At 36.7% G+C, this 20,326-nt stretch overlaps 1 protein-coding gene and 1 long non-coding RNA gene across 3 annotated transcripts in view; one reads left to right on the forward strand and one right to left on the reverse strand.

Moving 5' to 3' along the window:
* Positions 1 to 20,326, reverse strand: part of OXR1 (oxidation resistance 1) — a 433,246-nt gene that overhangs the window by 290,193 nt on the left and 122,727 nt on the right. The gene's annotated exons all lie outside the window — the stretch shown is intronic.
* LOC123797805 (uncharacterized) lies at positions 7,939 to 18,560 on the forward strand. The gene is made up of 3 exons (XR_015725774.1): positions 7,939 to 8,075; positions 11,297 to 11,366; positions 18,511 to 18,560. It is a non-coding gene; the product is annotated as an uncharacterized LOC123797805 (long non-coding RNA).

Below are 20,326 nucleotides of genomic sequence, written 5' to 3' on the forward strand. Positions count from 1 at the left end.
AAACAGCATTAGAGATAATTTTATTTTTGGCCCCATGTATTGTAAATGCTACAGATGCTAATATTTTCATCACTAAAGTAAGGGCAGAAACATTCTAGTCCCTGTCTCCCAACTAAGTCCATTAGCCCCCAGGTATCTGATTGTTTATTCCATATCGAGATATCACACATTGATTTATCACTAGCTTTTCATCCAAGAGATTTCTCAGACTTTCTTAGAGGATTAGATTAGCCTGCAGAACCTCTTCTTCACATAGCTCCAAGTAATTAAGCACTCTCCTTGAAGATAATAGCAGAATTAAGGAAATTAATATTCCTGTGCTAATATTCCAGGAAGAAAGGAAAAACAGCCAGTCGTGTTGCAATAACAGAAGCTGCCAAGTTAAAGCAATTGACTTCAATACACAGTGATGTTTCCTTCAGAATATACCAGTGTCTTTTATTTTCTTAAAATTTATCCAGAACGAGAGCTGAATCTGAGAGCACATCACCCACAGCTGTGAGCGTGGCTGCTGAGCTTCCAGGAAGCTGAGTCCTGCCCTCTCCCGGCTTCAGCGAACACAGTCACGAATCAGTCCATCAAATGTGCAAGCATAACACGCCATTAAAATCAACGGGAAGAAATAACTGATGAGGCAATTTCTCACAATTTTCACTTAGTTGTAGTGAAAGAGGGGGAAACATGAAAATGTAGAAAATATTTGACAAATTTCCTGACGTGGTAATTCCAATTTTCATTTACTTATTTACTGGTAAGTCACTTTAAAACACTGATTATAATAATAGTACTTAATATTTATTACTAACTACAAGCTAGTCAACATTGTAAGTAATATTCCATATGCTTTCATTTAATCCTCACAAATGAACTCTGACATAGATACTATTATCATCCTAAGGTTATAAAGCGACCAAGGCATAAAGAGTTTTAAAAAGTTGCCCGAGCCTACCACTGAGTAAGCAGCAAAGCTCAAATTCAAACCCATACCATCTGCCTCCAGGGTCTTCCCTCTTAATCACTCTAGTCTCTGAAGTTGATCATGTTCCTACAGAAATCAGCTAGGAATTATTCAGTGACTTACGCAGAGAATACCACTTTCATGCATGCACTGATGCCCCAGAAGTCTAGGGCCACACTGAAACTCCTTTTCATCACCTATAGCCCCACTTCTTGAAGGACAGAAAACATCGGTTTATGAATATGAATATTTTCCACAACATAAAGTTACTTGAGATTCAGGCATGATTATCTTAAAAGACAGAATATAAGACGACATATAAAATAAGAAAAGTGGGATGGATATGCCATAAATTGCAGGTCTTTAGAGTCTGGGTAGCAATTAAAAAAATAATAATAGCAGGGGATGCCTGGGTGGCTCAGCTGCTTAACTGCCCGCCTTCTGCTAAGGTCGTGATCCTGGGGTCCTGAGATGGAGCCCCACGGTGGGCTTCCTGCTAGGCAGGGAGGCTGCTTCTCCCTCTCCCTCTGCCCCTCCTCCCTGCTCGTGCTCTCTCTCTCGTTCTCTCTCTCGCTCAGATAAATAAATCTTTTTAAAAATGATAATAATAATAATCATGACAAACAACTGCTGTACCTTTAAAGTGCCAGGCCCTGTTCCAAACACCTGACATGGATCAGCACACTGTATCCTCATGACAGCTCAGTGAGGGAAGCGTCATTATCCCACACAATGGATGAAGCAGCCGAGGCACAGAGACGGTCACCTGGAGAGTAAGGGGCAGTCCCAGGTACCCGCTTCCAATGGGCCTTGCAGGCCTTTTGTGGTCTGGCCCTCAACCTTCACCTCAGCTCCCACTCCTCTCTCCTTTGTTCATTCTGTTTTAGCACGGGGTGCTCCTTCCATGCTCCCTCTTCAAGAAGTTTCCATTTTTATTTCTTCTTTTATCTGAGGCCTTCCCTAACTTCTTAAAATCACAGCCCACTCCCCTGAAGCCAGTCCTGAGCACCTACTTATTGAGTGAACAAATAAATAGACCTATGTCAATGCCATTCCCTCAAAGAGGTACAGTGATGTTTGACACCGAGAAGCTGCTTTTGCACAGGTGTTATGCATTTGCTTTCCTTTCCTCACTAGGCTTTGTTCAGATATTTTTTTTTTTAAAGATTTATTTATTTACTTGAGAGAAAGAGAGAGAGTGCAAGAGCGTGAGCAGGAGGGGCAGAGGGAGAGAGTATCTCAGACAGGCTCTGCACTGAGCACAGAGTCCAATGTGGGGCTTGATCTCAGGAGCCTGAGATCACGACCTGAGCCAAAACCAAGAGTCAGATGGCAAACTGAGCCACCCAGGCGCCCTGGTCAGGTCAGTTTTTTAAGAATGGGAGCCAACGGTTCCAAGATAAAGGACTAACTCTAGAAAACAAAAGATACTTCAGTGAGAAAAACTGGTCTACATAGCCATATTACTGTGGATGGAATGTCCCTCTTACTATCCTAAAAGATAAAGGACATAGGACCAATTAGGATGAGGACTTACTCATACCTTTACTTTTTTTATTTTAATTTTTTGTATTGTTGTTATTCAGTGGTAAATCTAACACTTTCACAAAATGCATTTGGACAAAGAAGTAATAATATTCTTTATAACACTAACAAAAAATAATACTAAAAGCTAAATTGTCTAAAGTTAAAAATATGCCAAATACCTACAAACTTGAATGAATTACAGTAGTCAGTTTTCATGGGCTAATCTCAAATAAGTCTCTCAAATTTTTTTTTTTTTTGATCAATGATGAAGGGAATGTCAGTTCAAGTTAGGCTAAACAGATAACAATCTCAGAAATGGTTTAAAGAGAAACCTGTATTTTCAAAAGGAAGAAATGTAAACACTAAAATGAATAAGAAAAATGTTCATTGTCTCTAATAAAAGAAACATGAATAAAATAAGGCACCATTTAAAAATTCATCAGATGGAGAAAAAAATTAAATTATAGTAATCAATGATAGAGTCCAAGGAAATTTGAATCTCATAAAACTGTTGGTGGAGGTAAGACCTTAAATGAGGATAATCTGACAAAATTCATTACGGACTTCTAATTTTACATACACCTATTATGAACTTATGCCAAAGAACTAATTCTGGATGTTGGAAGATTTTGTTAGATGTATGCTTATTGTAATGTTACCCTAAAAGTTAAGAAACAATCTGTGACACAGAGAGCTTGATTAAGTACACAGTGGAATATTTAATAGAATGTTTGCCCTCTTTTACTAGGCAGCCATTAAAATCATATTATTGAAGAATAATGACATGGGAAATATTTACAGTATGTATTTTAGTAGGAAAAAGCAAATGACAAATCACAACAGTATGAATCCATTAAATATACAGAAAAATCCTAAGAAAGTCACACTAAAAGTTACAGGTTTACTTGGATGATTGAATTATAGATAATTCCAATATCCTCCCTTTTGTTTACATGTATTTTCTAATTTTTCTCCAAAAGATCAAGATTAGTTTTTTTACTAAGAAAGAAATAATTACGTCATTGAAAAACTTCTTGATAAAGGACTTTAAGGGATTTTGCCTTTTCAGTGTATTTATCTAAGGTAGTATGATGGAATTATTTTTCTGTGGATAGAGGCTCCTGAGGGTAAAGAGGCTAGGAGTCATCTCTCGGAGAAAGGGGAACAAGGTCTTAGAAATGTACAGCTTTTCATTCTATCCTCATCTTCTGTGGTTAAAAATGCTGCCCACATGCATAGACCAACACTAGCCAATGTTTCCTCTACTTTTTAAAATCTACTTTTGCCTTACCAAAGGTTTAAATAATGGTAGAATTCCACTAAATAAACAACTGTTCTGGCACAGTTAAATTAGCATAACAGAGGCTTAGAAAGTAAACTTTATTTACTTTATTCTAAGAAGCATCTTGGGAATAGCTAATTCATCTGCCAGAATTTAGCCAACTTATTCTCTCAAATTGCTTCTAGAATATATCTTAACTACAGTTCCAGACATATAGAAATAGCTCCTTAAATGAAGCTTAATCACTTAATTTGAATGACAGTTCCAAAACTGAACACCTGAGGTGGTTTTACTGATAAAGTAAGGATGGTCAAAGGGTAGTTGGTAACTACATTTCAGACTAGACCTTCATTTTGAGGGTATTCATCAAGTGCACTTTGAGGGTAACATATATGATTTTGAAAGACTAAGTATACAGTGATAAAAGCCAAGGAATCCCTTGAAAAAATTTTCCTGGTTAATTTTTACTTAACTAGATGCAAATTTAATCAATTATAAGAAATCAAACTCCCAAAGGGCCAGACACTATTGGTTGTTGTGGGACCAAATAATAATGAGAAGGTGGCTCAGTGAAAACACAATCATGGCTGGCCTATATTAATGTTTCTGAGCTCTGGGAGTCAGAGGCATCTAGAACCCTAGGGAAATGCTGGATATTTAGGCCGGCCAGCCATGGGACCTTCTCTCCTGGCCAATATCAAAGACCATTTTTAGTTCCTTTGCATGCACTGTTCAAATCATTCACCTTTTAAAAGTTCTGAATAATATTTAAAAATCTATGTAATAATAAGTGTAATACAGTGTAATGATTAAGATTAGACAGCATAGGGTTTGGTCTTAGAAATGGATTCAAGTTCTGATTCTACAACTGATTGTAACCTTGGGCAAGTTACTTAACTTTCCTAAATCTTTTTAATCTGTAAATCTGGGGCAATAAACTTAGCTACAGAGTTATGAGTACTAAATGAATGCTCTAAATGGCATAGAATGAGCATTTCGGGAATGATAGTTAATGCTATAAGGGTGAATGTGCATTCTGAGAAGTCCTTCAGCTCTTTATTTGAAACAGTACATTTAGAAAACACAGAAAATTATATAATGTGACTTAAGATGAAGATGTTATTCCTCTCTTTTGAGTATTTTATGATGCTTTAAATGAGCAATGTTTTCTAAGATGGTAACACGGAATTTGGGACATTTATAAGTTACCTCAAGACTAGATACACAGTGATCATTCAGAATTTTTGTTTGCTTTTTAAAAGGAGGTGCTATTTTTTTTCCCACTTTGGGGGTATTTGTTCTTTAAATAATGTATTGTGTAAAACATACTACAAGACACAGAATACTATGTCTTCTTTTTGGAATTATCTATTTCTAACTTAAATTATAGAGTTTTATTGCATTTCTTCTTTAATTTTAGGCCAATGTTTCATGAAAGGAGGCTTACTTTCTCTACTGCACGGTGTCCTGTGTAGACTTAGTCAGCAGTATCCACATGGGGACCAATGAGTACATGATTACGAGAGTCACGATTCCACCTCTATTGCACCCTTGGAGCCCAGACAACCTAAGTCAGTGATGACAAAACCCTTTGGGAATACAATTTTAACATTTAACTTAAACGTCCAATGAGCTGAATTATTAAAGAAAAATTGAACATCTATAGCCTTTATGGCCAAAGAACTACCCTAAATAATCAGATCACTGGGGTACAATTGGCTGGTTATATAGCTCTTAAAGCTATCTGGAAATTATCAGTCCATTTGCATATATTTAATGGAAAAGAGACTTTCTTGATGTTGTGGATTGATTGCATTAATGGTCCTAATTACTGGCCTCTCACATTCATGCTTTTTCCTCTTTACATTTTTGTTCCCTTCTCAATCTGACTCTGAATTCAGTCAAGTGACTTGCTTTCGCCAAATAGAAGCAAACTTGATAAAAGCAGAGGCATGAAAAAACAATTGGTCATTTATGTTTCCAATCTTGTTTTTCTAAGACCACAGTGAGAACCATGATTTCCAAGGAATCTACGAGACAAAGACGTAGAAAGGAGCCGAGATTCCCAGCTGAGGTAATCCTGAACCAGTCCATAGCAAGCCACGTAAGAGATCCCATCCAAGATCAGCAAAACTGCCCCACCACCCTGACCCTGCAACTAATCACAGAGTGTGAGCCAGCTAAGCCCACAGCCATCCAGCTGACCCATAGACATGTGAATAATGATAAAGGCTTATTGTTTTAAACTACTGTGTTTTGGGAGGGTCATCACATCTTATTATTTTGGTGATAGATGACTAATACACTTGTAAAAGATAAAAAAAGATCTGAGTTTTGTAATTTGAACTTGCAGTTATACAACTCAGAACTATTTTAAGAGGTCCAGGGAAGATGGGAATTCTACACTCATGTTTTCCACAGTGTGTATGTGTGTACAGGGCAGGGTATAGCCGATATTCCACAAAATCCTCTATTTGGAAGTGGTATGACAGACGTTAACATTTCTATTTATGTTAATAATTCTATTTTGGGAATATGTTTTATCACATACAGAATATACTATAGTAATTCATACATATAATTTATTAACATATACAAACATGTATTGGAGGCACATATTTTATTGATAGGTATGTACCCTCAAAAAACGTCAGAGATCACTGATCTTGTTTCTGTTTACATATGGTAATTTCCTTATTTAGCAAGAGTTTCTCATAGTGTGGGTTTTCATGATGGGTCATCTCTTCAGGAATGAAGACCAATTCATTGGCGAGGTGTCACTCTTCTGAATCTGATAAGATTTTAAGTATTTTTAAAAATTACTAGTATTCAGTTAAAGTAAACTGAAAAATAAATGTGGTAAATGTATAGTGATTTCTTCTTCTTTTTTTTTTAATGCATGGTTAGTGTATAGAACAACTGCATTGGGAAAATAGAACACAGTCTCTTTGACTTGAGAACACTTCTCAAATATTAATATCTTCACTGGCCATGCCAGTTATGATGTGGTATCTCACTAATACTTCAAGCTATATTACATATAAACTATTATTACCACCAAATACCAGTAAACATAATTATTTGAATGAGTATAAAGATTTAGGAGCATGTGGATTTTTTAAGAGATTGCACATATTAATGGTTTACAGTGATTTTAATATGCAGCTAATTTACTTTTTCACATAAACTCCAAAATAATTTCTTTATCGGAACAAACTTAACCTAAAATGATCCATTATTGAAACAGTAAGGAATGACACATTTATTTTTCAGATATAAGGAAACTGGTAAGAAAGATATATTCTTCATGACTTCAGAGAGTAAACATAAATGTTAAAACATAAATTCTACAAATTAACAAATAAAGATATATGACCTCCATTTCATAACCAATTTTACAAGGTCTATATCTTTAAAAGGCAAGTAATTTAAAACTGTCAAATTTGCTTCAGAATGGCTTTCTTATATATTAAATTCCTCTCCTAATGCTACCATATATATTTTTTCTTTTCCTCTCAAATCATTCTGCCAAGTTCATACACATTCATATTTAAAGGTATTTTTAAAACACAAGTGATTTTTCTCCTCTTCACATAAAAATGTTTTCCTTCTTTTCTGCCCCAGAGTGTTAAATATCATATGCTACTGACTTCCTGAGAACTCAGTTTTAATCCTTTAAAGGAGGGTTAGGATACTGTGTACATGTTTATCCAGACCAATTGTATTATTTCTGGAAAAAAAAGAAGACCTTAGTGTAAAGTCTGATTTGCATACTAATTTCCATCATGTTTCAAGTTATGTCTAATTCCATAAAATTAAATTAATCTTTCAGTTCAGACTATTGCAGGTGGACTGGCAAAAAGTTCATGTTATTTAGAAAAGTCATTGACTTACTGCTCAAATAAGAGACAAAGAACCAGAGGGTGGCTAAGAGGTTGTCCCACAACAACGTGGCAATCTAAACAGGGCTGAGGGTTCCACAAAGGGAGTGAGACATGATGTAGAACAAGTCTCCTTACAGGCTCCATGGATTTCAGCTCCCCAGACCTCTCGCTGTATAATTAGCTCATTTATCATCTATTTAGATTTTGAGCCAAGAGGCTATTGACTGGATGCAGACTCCAGGGACGGAGATGTTCTTGGAAGATCTTCAGACAGACTCACCATGTGACATCGATCAAGCCAATCAATACGCCACTTGGCTCTTCAAAGTTCTCTATGTGCAAATAGAGGATAAGCAATAGCTTGCAATGCACCTGCCTCACCCCAGCGTTAGAAGACTGAATGCGCACATCCCCTCACGTCAGTGTGAGTTCTGATAAATGAAGATGCTTGGTCAAGATAAAATATATTTTCTTATCCAGAACACTCAGAGTGACTGAAGTCATAGTTCACCGCCGATCACAAAGCTTCTGTGCTTCCCTTTCTTAAAATGTTGCATCCAAATGTATAACGAACAGATAAATGCAACCAATGTCAAAGGAATCATCAGTGTCTTTGGTGATAAATATAGGAGTGGAAAATTTTACTTATCATATTTTCCTGATAATGGTACTATATTTTTAATGGTTATGAGTTTGGGTATCAGCATTTTTCCAAAACTCAAAAGAATTTATGTACTGAGGACTAATATAATACATGTTCATTATATTTTTTTAATTATACAAAAAAGTATGAAGTAAAAAAAATGACTATGAATTCCATCACCCAGAGATAACCACTGTCAACCTCTGGGTGACTCTTCTAGATATCTTTATGGATATATGCACACAATACATATACACATATGTACATACCTATACATATATTTAAAATCACACCTACCTATCAACCTAAATACATGCTATTTTGCGACCTGTTTTTTTTTTTCCCAGTTGTTGTGGATTTCTATTCCTCTTCCAAAAATAAATAGGTTAACAGAATGATTTTCAATGGCTGCTGAACTCTCCTCTATAGCAAGGATAAACACCATTTTACTAATCTCCACTACTGCTTTTTTCTTAAATCATTCCAAAAAACAAACCACCATCAACAGAAAAGAACTTTGTCACCATTTCAAAAGATCAGACATTTTGTTGTGAACAAAGGGCCAGGAAAAAACAGAGACATTATAAGATAGAGAAGAACATTAAATATATGGAAAAATGGTGACAGTAGATGAACATATTAGTATACTTTCAAATGAATCATGTATATCATATTTTTATGTAAATATTATACATATTGAGTAGTTACAAGGTAAAATATTTACAAGGTAAAATAAAAATAAAGATTACAAAATCCCAAATTTGTAGACTTCACAGCCCCAAATGAACCTCCTCTTGATTGATTTAATGTCTTTTTTAACTTCCTTGTAATCACATTGTATAAGCTGGCATTTTTGTCAAAAGTTGAAATTTAGGATATTCCTTAGTACCTCTGGCCAGTTGATCCTGAGTGGACAACTGCATCTCTGAGAAGGCCCCAGCTTCAGTGAAGCAGCCCTTTCCCCAAGCCCTCTGTCCCCTGCCATCCCTGGCCACTTCATGCCTAGAAGTAGTCAAGGACCCACTCATCACCACTGCTGTCTCTAGTCTCTCGAGGTAACTATGCTCTCCCTTGTAATTTCCTACACTCTGGTCAACCCTTTGTCAGTCATCCCTTTATTCAACTCTCCTCAAGTTACCCATTTTGAGTATGCCATCTGTTTCCAGTTGGGACTCTGACTGAACCATACATATTTCATAGGTATAAAGACACTACAAGAACATTGATATGATACGGTAAAAGTTGGAACTCCTAGTAGTCCCTGTTTTCATCACAAAATTTGGCTGACTAGGAAACTTAAAATGTTTTTCTGTGAACAGTAAGTCTAAGGTGAGAAATAATTGGTTCCTGAGAACAGGACTATATATAACCTATTGTAATCAATCTTACTCAGATCTGAGTGATAAATATAAAATTTTAAGGAGCGTGCATTCTCTCTGATTTGCACAAATTGTCTTACTTGCACAGTCCTGTCACATTTACATAATAGTAGAGTTCCAAACACTAAGACCAATGGAATATTTAGTATCTGACAGCCACCATGCTTGGTACATTATGTGAATTATTGTATAACCCTCCAACGGTCTTATGACGTAGATACTATTACTGCCATTTTTCAGATGCAGTCACACAGCTGATATAAGGCAGAGGTGAAACTTGACAGTTGAAAACACATATTAAATATAAGACATGAGAAATCATTCATTAGGCACACAGAAAATCTATTTGATGCGTAATATTCCTCTAAGTCTTTTTATAACAATCTTCCTTCCTATGCATTAATCTGGTTTCTTTGTATTGTTAATGAACATTTTTAGTTAAGAGAAAACTTGATAAATCCTGAGCCAAGGCCCCTATCAAGTCTCACCAGCCTCAAACGGCTAAGGCACTCAATAAAATAAAATCTTCAAAAGCTGCTACTTTCGTTTTAAATCTGGAGATCGGAAGTAGCTAAATAAGCAGGACTTTGTCCCAAGGTGCAAATATTACTTAAAAAATAGCAGACCAAAAGGACTAGGCTACAAGGGAACGTTGGTCAGACTTATGCATTCGCACCATCCCTCATGCAATCCTTAATGCGCTGGGTTGTGCCGTGCACTATGCTAGTCACTTTGTTTGCATTATCTTACTGAAAATTCATAACCTTCAAAGTAGGTACTATTATTATTTCCTTCTTAAATAGATACTAGAACCCTAATTCTCAATGTGTATTCTAAATGTGCCTGCAAAGTCTAAAATGACAAAATAAAACCATTTTTAACCAAAAACTTACATGAGATAATAAGTAAAATTACCTAAACTCGAAATGATATTGGAATTTTGACAAGGGAGCAAGAATTTCTGACTACGGAAGTGGTGACAGTAGAACTAATCACCAGAACGTACGAAAGAGAATGTGTTGCATAAGAAACTTAATTATGCATTTTTTTGTTTGCCAGGAACTGTTCCTGGCAAGGAACAAGAAGGAAGCAATATGATAAATATCTATCCCTTCCTCTATGTACACATATGCATACGTTCTCTCTTGCTCTCTGTTGCCCCTGCAAGCATGCATTCATGCGCGTGCGTGCACACACGTCTTTTAAAATAATCAAAAGATAAAGGAAATTAATAGGTTCTTATGTAGCCTACTCCCTAAATTAAAAAAAAAAAATCTTGGTTACTAGAACTGAAATTGCAGTGTTGTCCTGTAGTCAACATCAGCTATTAGATCAAACTGCAGATAACATAATGATGTCTTCCCTCTTGGCAAAGCACGTGAATACCAGTAAAGGATGCCTTATTACAAGTAATGAGACAGATGGCAATAGATTTCAGGCCTACTGAAAAACCATAAAAATACACTGAATATTTACAAAGCAGAGAGGTTTTAAACATGGTGAAAAGTAAATACCGGCACTGTTAAGGCATTTTAACAGTGTGCCACTGTGGAGTCAAATAAAGGAAGTCAGCTCTGAGAAGACATGTCACCTGTCACTTCAGATATTTGTTTGTATTTCCAGGAGTTTCTACTCGTTTATAACTGGATATAAAAGGATGACTCAGATTCAATCCAGGCCATCATTCCTCACGGTAATTGGTTTGCTAATTCTGCAGCACAGCTTTTGGCTTCTGCTCAGCAGTTGGCCTAAGGTTATAAACTGTACTATTTATTAAGCCTTATTAAGACTGCTGTCATCTGTAATCATATTGCTCCTCTACACAAAACCTTCAGTGGCTCCCTGCTGCTTTCCTAATTAAGTCCATACTCCTTATCCTGGCATTTAGTCCTTTACAATATGTTGCTAACCTTCCTCTCCAGTCTGTATTCTCACCACTCCGCCAAAGGCTGCTATGATCTGGTCAATCTAAACTACTTCATGTTGCTCTGACGCCCTTTCTGATATCCATCCTTTACCCACGTGGCTCTGACCAGAATGTTCTTTCTGCTTCTCATTTTTAATATCCCATTCCCACCCATCAGTTGGCTTGCCACCTCAGGAGCTTCCCAAGTGAAATGTGAAAAAGGTCTCCACATACAGAGCTCAGGGAGAGCCCAAAGAAAGAGGCACCCCACTCCAGATTGGTAGGTGGTAGGTAAGGCAAGGCAACTTACATAGGGGGCTTGTTTGGGGCAGCTGCAAGATGCGTAGATCTCTGCACCTGCGCACCAGAATCTCTTACATTTGTAAGAGGCCTTAACTAGGTTCAGTCACATATACTCTCTAGATGGTCTCAGCAACACATTTCTTTCTTCTTTCTTTTTTTTTTTTTTTAAAGATTTTATTTATTCATTTGACAGAGAGAGACAGAGAGAGAAACAGCCAGTGAGAGAGGGAACACAAGCAGGGGGAGTGGGAGAGGAAGAAGCGGGCTCCCAGCGGAGCAGGGAGCCCGATGCAAGGCTCGATCCCAGGACTCTGGGATCACACCCTGAGCTGAAGGAAGACGCTAAACGACTGAGCCAACCAGGAGCCCCTCAGCAACACATTTCTATCTCAAAGTTGTACCCTGGGGGAAGCTTCTAGAATGGAGAAGGTAAGTGGAATTCACATTCCAAGGATGGGGAGAGGCTGAGGAGCTTCCAACTGCCCAGGTCCAGCTCGTGGGTCAACTGGCGGTAATGTTCTCTCAATGACCTCCTCCAATACCATCTCCCTATATGACTAATATTTACCAAACTTTCCTGATATATCTCAAAAATACCCTATTAAAGAATTTAAGTGGTATGAGTGAGGAGAATATCAAGTTTGGGTGAGATAGATTTGATTCTGAATTCTAATTTTTTTCTATTTGCTGATGACCTTGAGTATGTCAAATGAGATCACACACGTACCGATCCTGTCATAGTGTTTGGCACATGATAGAAAATCAATATACACTGGTTTCCTTTTTCCTGAGTTCTCCAGTTCAACCTGGTCTCTTTTCTCTTTGAATTACATGTGACAGAAAACACTGCATCTCTGTCACCTGGGAGTCATGCATGATCTCTTAGCACTTGTCACTTAAGTAATATTTGTCCTTTCATCAGTGATAAATCACTGATAGCACATTTACAAACCAAACACCAAAAAAACCATTAATGCCAGAAAGCAAAATTCCAAATATCATAATTAGTTTTTAAAGTTTAGAAATTTAACATAGCTCCTTAGCTCCTTTTTAGGACTAAAAAATATTATTGGTTAAGGAGAAAAGAAAGGACACTGCAGTACAAATGACAAAATTATTATGAGATAGTCAATTAAAAGTAGATATAGTATTTAACCTTATTTTTCTATTACAACATGCTAACCATCATATACACTGAGAATTGGGTCTGCTTTAAAAACTAGAAAACATCCAATTAAGTATTTTCCGGATGGTATGGAGTTAAAATCTAATTATTGACCCTTAACCAACCTGTTAAAAGCTCTTTTCAGTGTTACTGAAAATCTGTCTTGATTAGCTCTTATTCAATTTCACTAATTATATCTAGGATACCATAAAATTCTAAAGATTTTAGAGTCTTAAGCTTGATACATCGATGTCTTTCTAAACATATTAGTGTGTACATTAATAAATCACAGGAAGTAATGGAAGGGTTAGTTAATTCTGAAAGGAGTGAATAGGGAGTACAAGAGAATTCCAAGGGTCAGGTACTTGCATATGTACTGAATACATGTTTTGGCCCAATACCAAATGACCACGTATTCGAAAGCAGTGCTAGATCAAAGTCAAAGCCAAATATCATCATAGAATGAAAATACTAATAACAGGCTCTGTATATGATGAATGCAGCAGATCAGTAACAACTCTAGAAAAATAAGGCATTCATTTTTAAAAGCTTTAAATGAAGGCAAAGCTGAGCCTTGTCTAAAACAAATTTTTCTTGAGTTATTTTCCAAAAAATGTTCTTAGTCAGTTATAGACAACCAAATGGATTCCCTGGCAAGCAATGGAAACTCATATGGTATTTATCAAGAATAGCTTTTAGAATAGCAAGTTAACATCTATCACTAAATTTCTATAACATGTTGTGCATGAGTGTTCCCTTTATAGGACAATAAAAACAAATAGGATTATAGAAGAAATATAAACATCATTATCCTGCAATGAAATATACATCTTTTTAAAAGTTAAATGTTTCATCTGATTACATAAATAATATATATCCATTATAAAGCTTTTGGAAAATATAGAAGAACACCAAAAGAGAAACCACCCCAAATACATTTAAGAATTATAGTTCAGTCTTCTCAGTTAACCAAGAAAAATAGAGGTGCACATTGACTGACTTGATCATTAACATAATTCTATTTCAGGTCACAGTTTTGGGTCTAAAAGCTCCTGACTCCCTGTGCATTTGCCCTTGAAAAATTATTATATTTGTTCAGGAATTTTCCATGCCAAAATAAATTAGGTTATGGAAATTGATAAAAACATTTTATGTAGGAATTGCTCACAGCCCAAAGGTCTGTTTGGTTCTTGATATTAAAAGCTGCACACTGTTATGAATGGTGACAATTTTAAAGATGTCTGGTGATTGTTTCCAAGGTTGGACCTTAAAAAGCATTCATAGTTACAGCTAGGTCTGAGGCAGGAGATATAGCTTGCTTTTGGTCTCAGGGCCACATTTTCCCCATCCCAGCATTTGAAGGATAGTTTGCCTACTGGGATTCTGAGGATTGACTTTTATGCTAGTGGATATGGCTGAGGAAATTTCCTGAGAGACACAAAAAGCCTGGGACAGCCTGATACAGTCAAGAGTGAAAGTTGTCAGAAAAAAATTCCAGGTTCAAATGCTAGAACTACTAGTATCTCACAGGAATTGTGAGAATTACTTAATAACAACAATAATTAAAAAAACCCACATAACATTTTTAAGTGTTTAATATTAATATATATTGGAAATATAATAAGAACTTTATAGAGAGGCACCTGGGTGGCTCAGATGATTTGATTAAACGTCTGGCTCTTGGTTTCACTCAGGTCATGATTTCAGAGTCCTGGGATAGAGCCCTGCATCAGCGCTCCATGCTCAGCTTGGAGTCTACTTGGGATTCTTCCCCTCTTCCTCTCCCTCCCCTTCTGCCCCCCCCCCCCCCCGCCCGACGCTCTCTCTCTCTCCCTCTCTCGGTCTCTAAAATAAATAAATAATATCTTTTTAAAAAGCCCTGTGTAGGCATTTTCACATTCAATCCTCACAATAATCCTGTGAAGTAGGTTCTATGTTTCTCTCTAATTTATTGCTGAGAAACTGAGGGTAAGGAAATTAAAACATCATAGAGCTAGTGAGTGGCAGAGTCACGACTAGGTCCTAAGCAGTTTAACTTCAGAGTGTTCACTTCCTATGATGCTACTGTAATATGTTGTATGCTCAGTGTGTTTTATAGTCCAGCACTTGTGCTGTCCTGAACATGGGACAGGCCCCATGGGTGTCACTATATCTAAGAGGATATATTTTAATCAGGAAGGATCAAAGGCAAAGTAGCCCAAAGCCTTAAACTCTCCGGACACTGAAAGGCCAGAGTTCTAAGATCCAAAGAGTTATACAGAAATCAAGGACCCTGGATAAGTAGAGCCCCACTACTGCTTCATGAATATTTATAAAAAAATATGCACACAGCATATACTTACTATTGAGTAAAAATCTACTGCATTAGGGACAGGGGATAAAATGGGAGAGTAAGGAAACCTCTCCTGCAGAAATTTCGTATGGGAAAGAAAGCATCATTTATATACCTCCCTATGATACCAAGAGCTTCCTGAATGAGCCAGATATGTCTTTCACACTTTTGAGCCCTCACAGTATAGTACGTAATGGGTATCCACTGGATGAACGTCGACATGTTTAACCTGGCCTAAAGTGCTGTGCCAGATCCCGCCTTGCCTCATGCCACTGCACCCTCTTCCCTCCCTCTGTATCATTCTTGATGACATCTGCCCTTCCCCAACCTAGGAAGTGTGCCCACATGGAGGTTTCAGCTTAAGTACCATTTTCACAGAGAAATCTCCGTTCTGTACATTAGTTCAAATTTCCCTATAAATCGTTCCCATCTCATAAGATACTTTTCCTTCCTCCCAAATATAATTAAACACTCATTTTGTAATTAATTGTATAAGGGCAGAAACAGTGTAGGTCTTATTTGCTGCTATAATCTGGGCACCTAACTTAGTATCTAATACCTGGCAGATGCTCAATAACAATTTGTTAAATGAATAAATGAGTGGAGAAGTAGATGAATAATTATTTCTGAACAAATGAATCATTTTTAGAACACAGATATAATCAGACAATCATTTCTGGAGGCCACAGATGCAATAGAAATAGACATATCCTGAGAAGCTTAGAGTTTAGTACAGAACAGAGTTGTTAGAAATTACTGCTGTTTTCTCCGAGACATTCTTGTTAGAGTAGGTTGCTATATACATTCCACCACTCTTCTTTTGCTTATACCAGTCATCCATGTAATGATTTATTGTTTTTCAGGCCTCACCCCATATGAGTTTACCCACAGTTGAGGTTTTGAAGTCAGAGGCTCTTACCATATTTTGGCTAAGCCTATAAACAGTTGCATCCTCATTTGGCTCAGCACCCATTTACAGGAATTACCTTGAAATTGAAGTAAATTCAGTGTTCAAGGAGGCCAAGGGCCCTTTGGAAGGCTCAGGGCTCTTTTTGAAAGAAGATTCTGGATTGATTTTGTACTAATGAATTGATTTACTGAATAATGAGTCACATCTTTCTTTCTTCTAAGGATGTCACTAATAGCCATCTTCTACCACTACTCCACATACAAAAGACACTTAATATTCATTGGATTTAATTAGGAAAGTAAGAAAGTAACAGGATATTTAACTTTCAAGCTAAATCAGTTTAGTTCTCTTTTCCAACAAGTTCTCTGCATTGACAAATGGAATATCAAAGCTAGAAAGATGTTTACACAGTACTAAAACCACAATTCAGTCAAAAAATTATTTTGTATTAATTGTTTTCCTTCTAGAAATAAATAAAACCAAGCATAAATGCAAACTCAAAACTTTTTCAGTCCTTTAGACCTTAGATTGTTACTAAAATAATAGGAAATTATATATTCATCATCAGTTTTTGGGTTGACACTTTATCAGTTTTTAAAATGATCGTGTGTGTATGGGGCGCCTGGGTAGCGCAGTCGTTAAAGCGTCTGCCTTCGGCTCAGGGCGTGATCCCGGCGTACTGGGATCGAGTCCCACATCGGGCTCCTCCGCTATGAGCCTGCTTCTTCCTCTCCCACTCCCCCTGCTGTGTATCCCTCTCTCGCTGGCTGTCTCTCTGTCACATAAATAAATAAAATCTTTAAAAAAAAAAAAATAAAATGATCGTGTGTGTGTGTGTGTGTGTGTGTGTGTGTGTGTGTGTGTGTATCTCCTGCAGGCATTAAAAAAATCAATCCCAATAAATCAAAGAAGAAATTCTTCACTTTGTTACTGAGTGAGATGAGATCTTCCCATATACTCTCTGAGGCAAAACATTTGTAAGATGACTCTGTAAGAAAGGAGTAGGATTAAAAGTATATTTTAAAAAATCTAATTCACTAAATTCATTTTAAAGACCATACAGAGCTATTTTACATATTCTAAGAAAAGAAAGCCTTTTGAATTCTTTTTCTGTCATTAAGCCCAACTGTAACTAAGTCTTTCATACAGTGCAACTGTATCATCTTGCTCTATAAAGCTAGTGAGTGAATCACAAATATTCTTAAATATTTTCCTGGAAGTTGTGAATTAATTTTCATGAAGTAATTCCTCTGAGCTCTACTTAAAGTTACTCTAAGTGTTGAAAATTCTGGTTCATTACTTTCACAATTGCATTGGCTTTGTGTACCAAGTACATTTAAAAGTCAAGTATTTCTTATAGAAGATGAAACAATATAATTTTCTTGGAAAGAAATTGTTTTCTCAATTTTAATTATTCCTCCACAGGCCAAACTGTATAATCATTTCCCAAGAATTAAATAGTTATAGACAAGAAAAAGTAGCTTTTTCGCCCCAAAAAATACTTTTGTTGTGTTCAACAGTAAAATGATCTTTCTTTCCTTCTCTTTTTTCTTTTTTTGACAAAAGCCCAATGATGCTCTTAATTTCTCTGCTTTTGCAAAACTGACTCCCAGAAGTGATTCTGGAAAAGCTAATAATCATGGGGGAAAAGTGATATATGATCACTCCCCACCCCATTATTGTATGCTTATATTATTGTATGCCTGAAGCAAACCAGGCTCTGGAGAGAAAAGCTCAAGAGGGTCGCTGTCTAGAGAAGGAAATAAAATATCACACAACAAATACCATTCCAATGACAATCCTTTCCTGTATGATCCCAGTCACTCCTGATGGGCCAATTTTATCCTCCTGCTCTGCCTATCTGCCCTCAAAAATACCTGACCGCAGAATAAATGGTCTTTTCTTTCTTCTGGAAAGCTGATGGGAATATCCTATTACAACTGGTGCTTGTTTTCCTCAAACAAGTCATACTGATACCTGTGTGCACCCTACCCAGAGAGCAACAAAAATAAAAAGTATGTAAAATTAATTTGCTGGATTAAAGTTGTCACTAAAGAACATAGAAGGACCTGCCCACTAAACTTGCCACCAGTGAGATAGGAGTTTGCTTGGATCGGAGCCCTATATTGTACATAAAGAGAGAAGATAAATGAACAGAACTATCACCTACTTTCTCTCCTTGAAGCAGTGAGTAAAACCCTATGTGTCCAAAACCTTCCAGAATAGGGGACCCAGAAGAGGAGGAAGAGGAACTGGAAGAGGAAGAAGAGAGGGTGAGCAAGAATTTGTTTTGAATTTAATTGGTGTGATCTCAAAATTGAAAACATTCAGGGTCAGCACTAGCCATTTCCGAGCCAGTTCTCCAAACGGTACAGGCACAGTTGCTCTGCCATATTCTCCTTTCTTCACCACAATGTGTTCTGGAAACTTTACACTGCTGAAAGAGTATAATGTAATAAACAGTGGTAGTGGTTAAATCACTATGTAATCTTGGGGAGTCATCTAACTTTTGGGAGTTTCAGTGCCAATGCCTACAAAGCGAAGGTGTTCAATTAGCAGATGACCTCCAATGCCCCTTCAAATTAAGAAATTCTTTGATCAGTCTTTCTTGTTTCTTATAGTAGTCTCTCTGCTCATTAAAATGGACACCTTTCATGTTATATTGATTTTCAGTAGGCAGTAATCAAATAGTTCTAATACGTTGGGTACTGAAAACTGATTAGCAATGCATGCTCAGTTTTCATGCCCCTCTGGCATAAATTATTCAGATTCAAAGAAGAAATTGCTCGCTTTTTAGACAAATCCCAGTACTACTGCATTGACAGTGAATCAAACTGCCCAGGATTACATCAGTTTCAGAGAGTTACAACCTTGTCATATTGCGGATGTATACATGTATCATATCAATGTCTTTGAAAAATTCTGAAATGTGTCCACAAATAGAGAAAGGGAAGAATATAGTTCATTATATAAACCATTGTCTTCAGATAACTTTTTTTTAACAGACTATGTTTTGGGGCAGTTTCAGATCCACAGCAAAATTGAGCAGAAAATACAGTGTCCATATACCCTTTTGCCTCCTAAATGTACAGCCTCCCCCAACCCCCCCACCCGGAGGGGGGTACCAACATCCCCCACCCCCAGAGTGATACATTTGTTACAGTTGATGAACCTACACTGACACATCGTTATTACCCAAAGTCCACCGTTTACAAGAGGGTTTACTCTCCCTGTACATTCCATGTGTTTAAACAAATGTATAATGACAACTATTCACCATTAATAGTATTATACAGAATTGTTTCACTGCCCTAAAAATCCTCTGTGCTCAGCCTATTCATACTTACCCTCTAGCAGCCACTGAATTTTTACTGTCTTCATAATTTTGTTTTTTCAAGAACGCCACAGTTAGAGTCATACAGCATGTAGCCTTTTCAGATTGGCTTCTTTCACTTAGTGATATGCATTTACGTTTCCTCCCTGACTTTCCATGGCTTGACAGCTTGTTTCTTTTTAGTGCTGAATAATTATTCCACGGTCTGGATGTACCATTGTTCACTTATCCATTCACCTACTGAAGGGCATCTTGGTTGCTTCCAAGTTCTGGCAATTATGAATAAAACTGCTATAAACATCCATGTGCAAGTTTTGTTCAGACATAATCTGATACTTTCTAAAATGCAGTTTGATGTATTTGAATAAGCAAACCAGAAATGAATAACACAGCTTATATTTTTGACTGAAAAGTAAGTCAAATTCTATTAAGTACACTTCTAATTTATATGTTTCTGAATAAATTGAGCAGTTATGTTAGGAAGCCAGAAGCAATAGCTATTTTTGTAGTACTAAGTATTCATATAAGCACAAAAGCTAGCAGTATGACAAGGAGAACCTAAGACAAAATGAGATCGGAGTAAGATACAGGGAAGAAAATCCCAAGTATATTCTAGCTGTACAAACTGTAGATGCTTACTACTTCCTTAGGAGGAATGGGAGACTGATTTCAGAATATGTTGCGTGTCTTTTAGCATTCACTC

Source organism: Ursus americanus, chromosome 9 (genome assembly GCF_024610735.1).
Source record: "Ursus americanus isolate L20-20 chromosome 9, mUrsAme1.1.p, whole genome shotgun sequence".
NCBI classification, from domain to species: Eukaryota; Metazoa; Chordata; class Mammalia; order Carnivora; family Ursidae; genus Ursus; species Ursus americanus.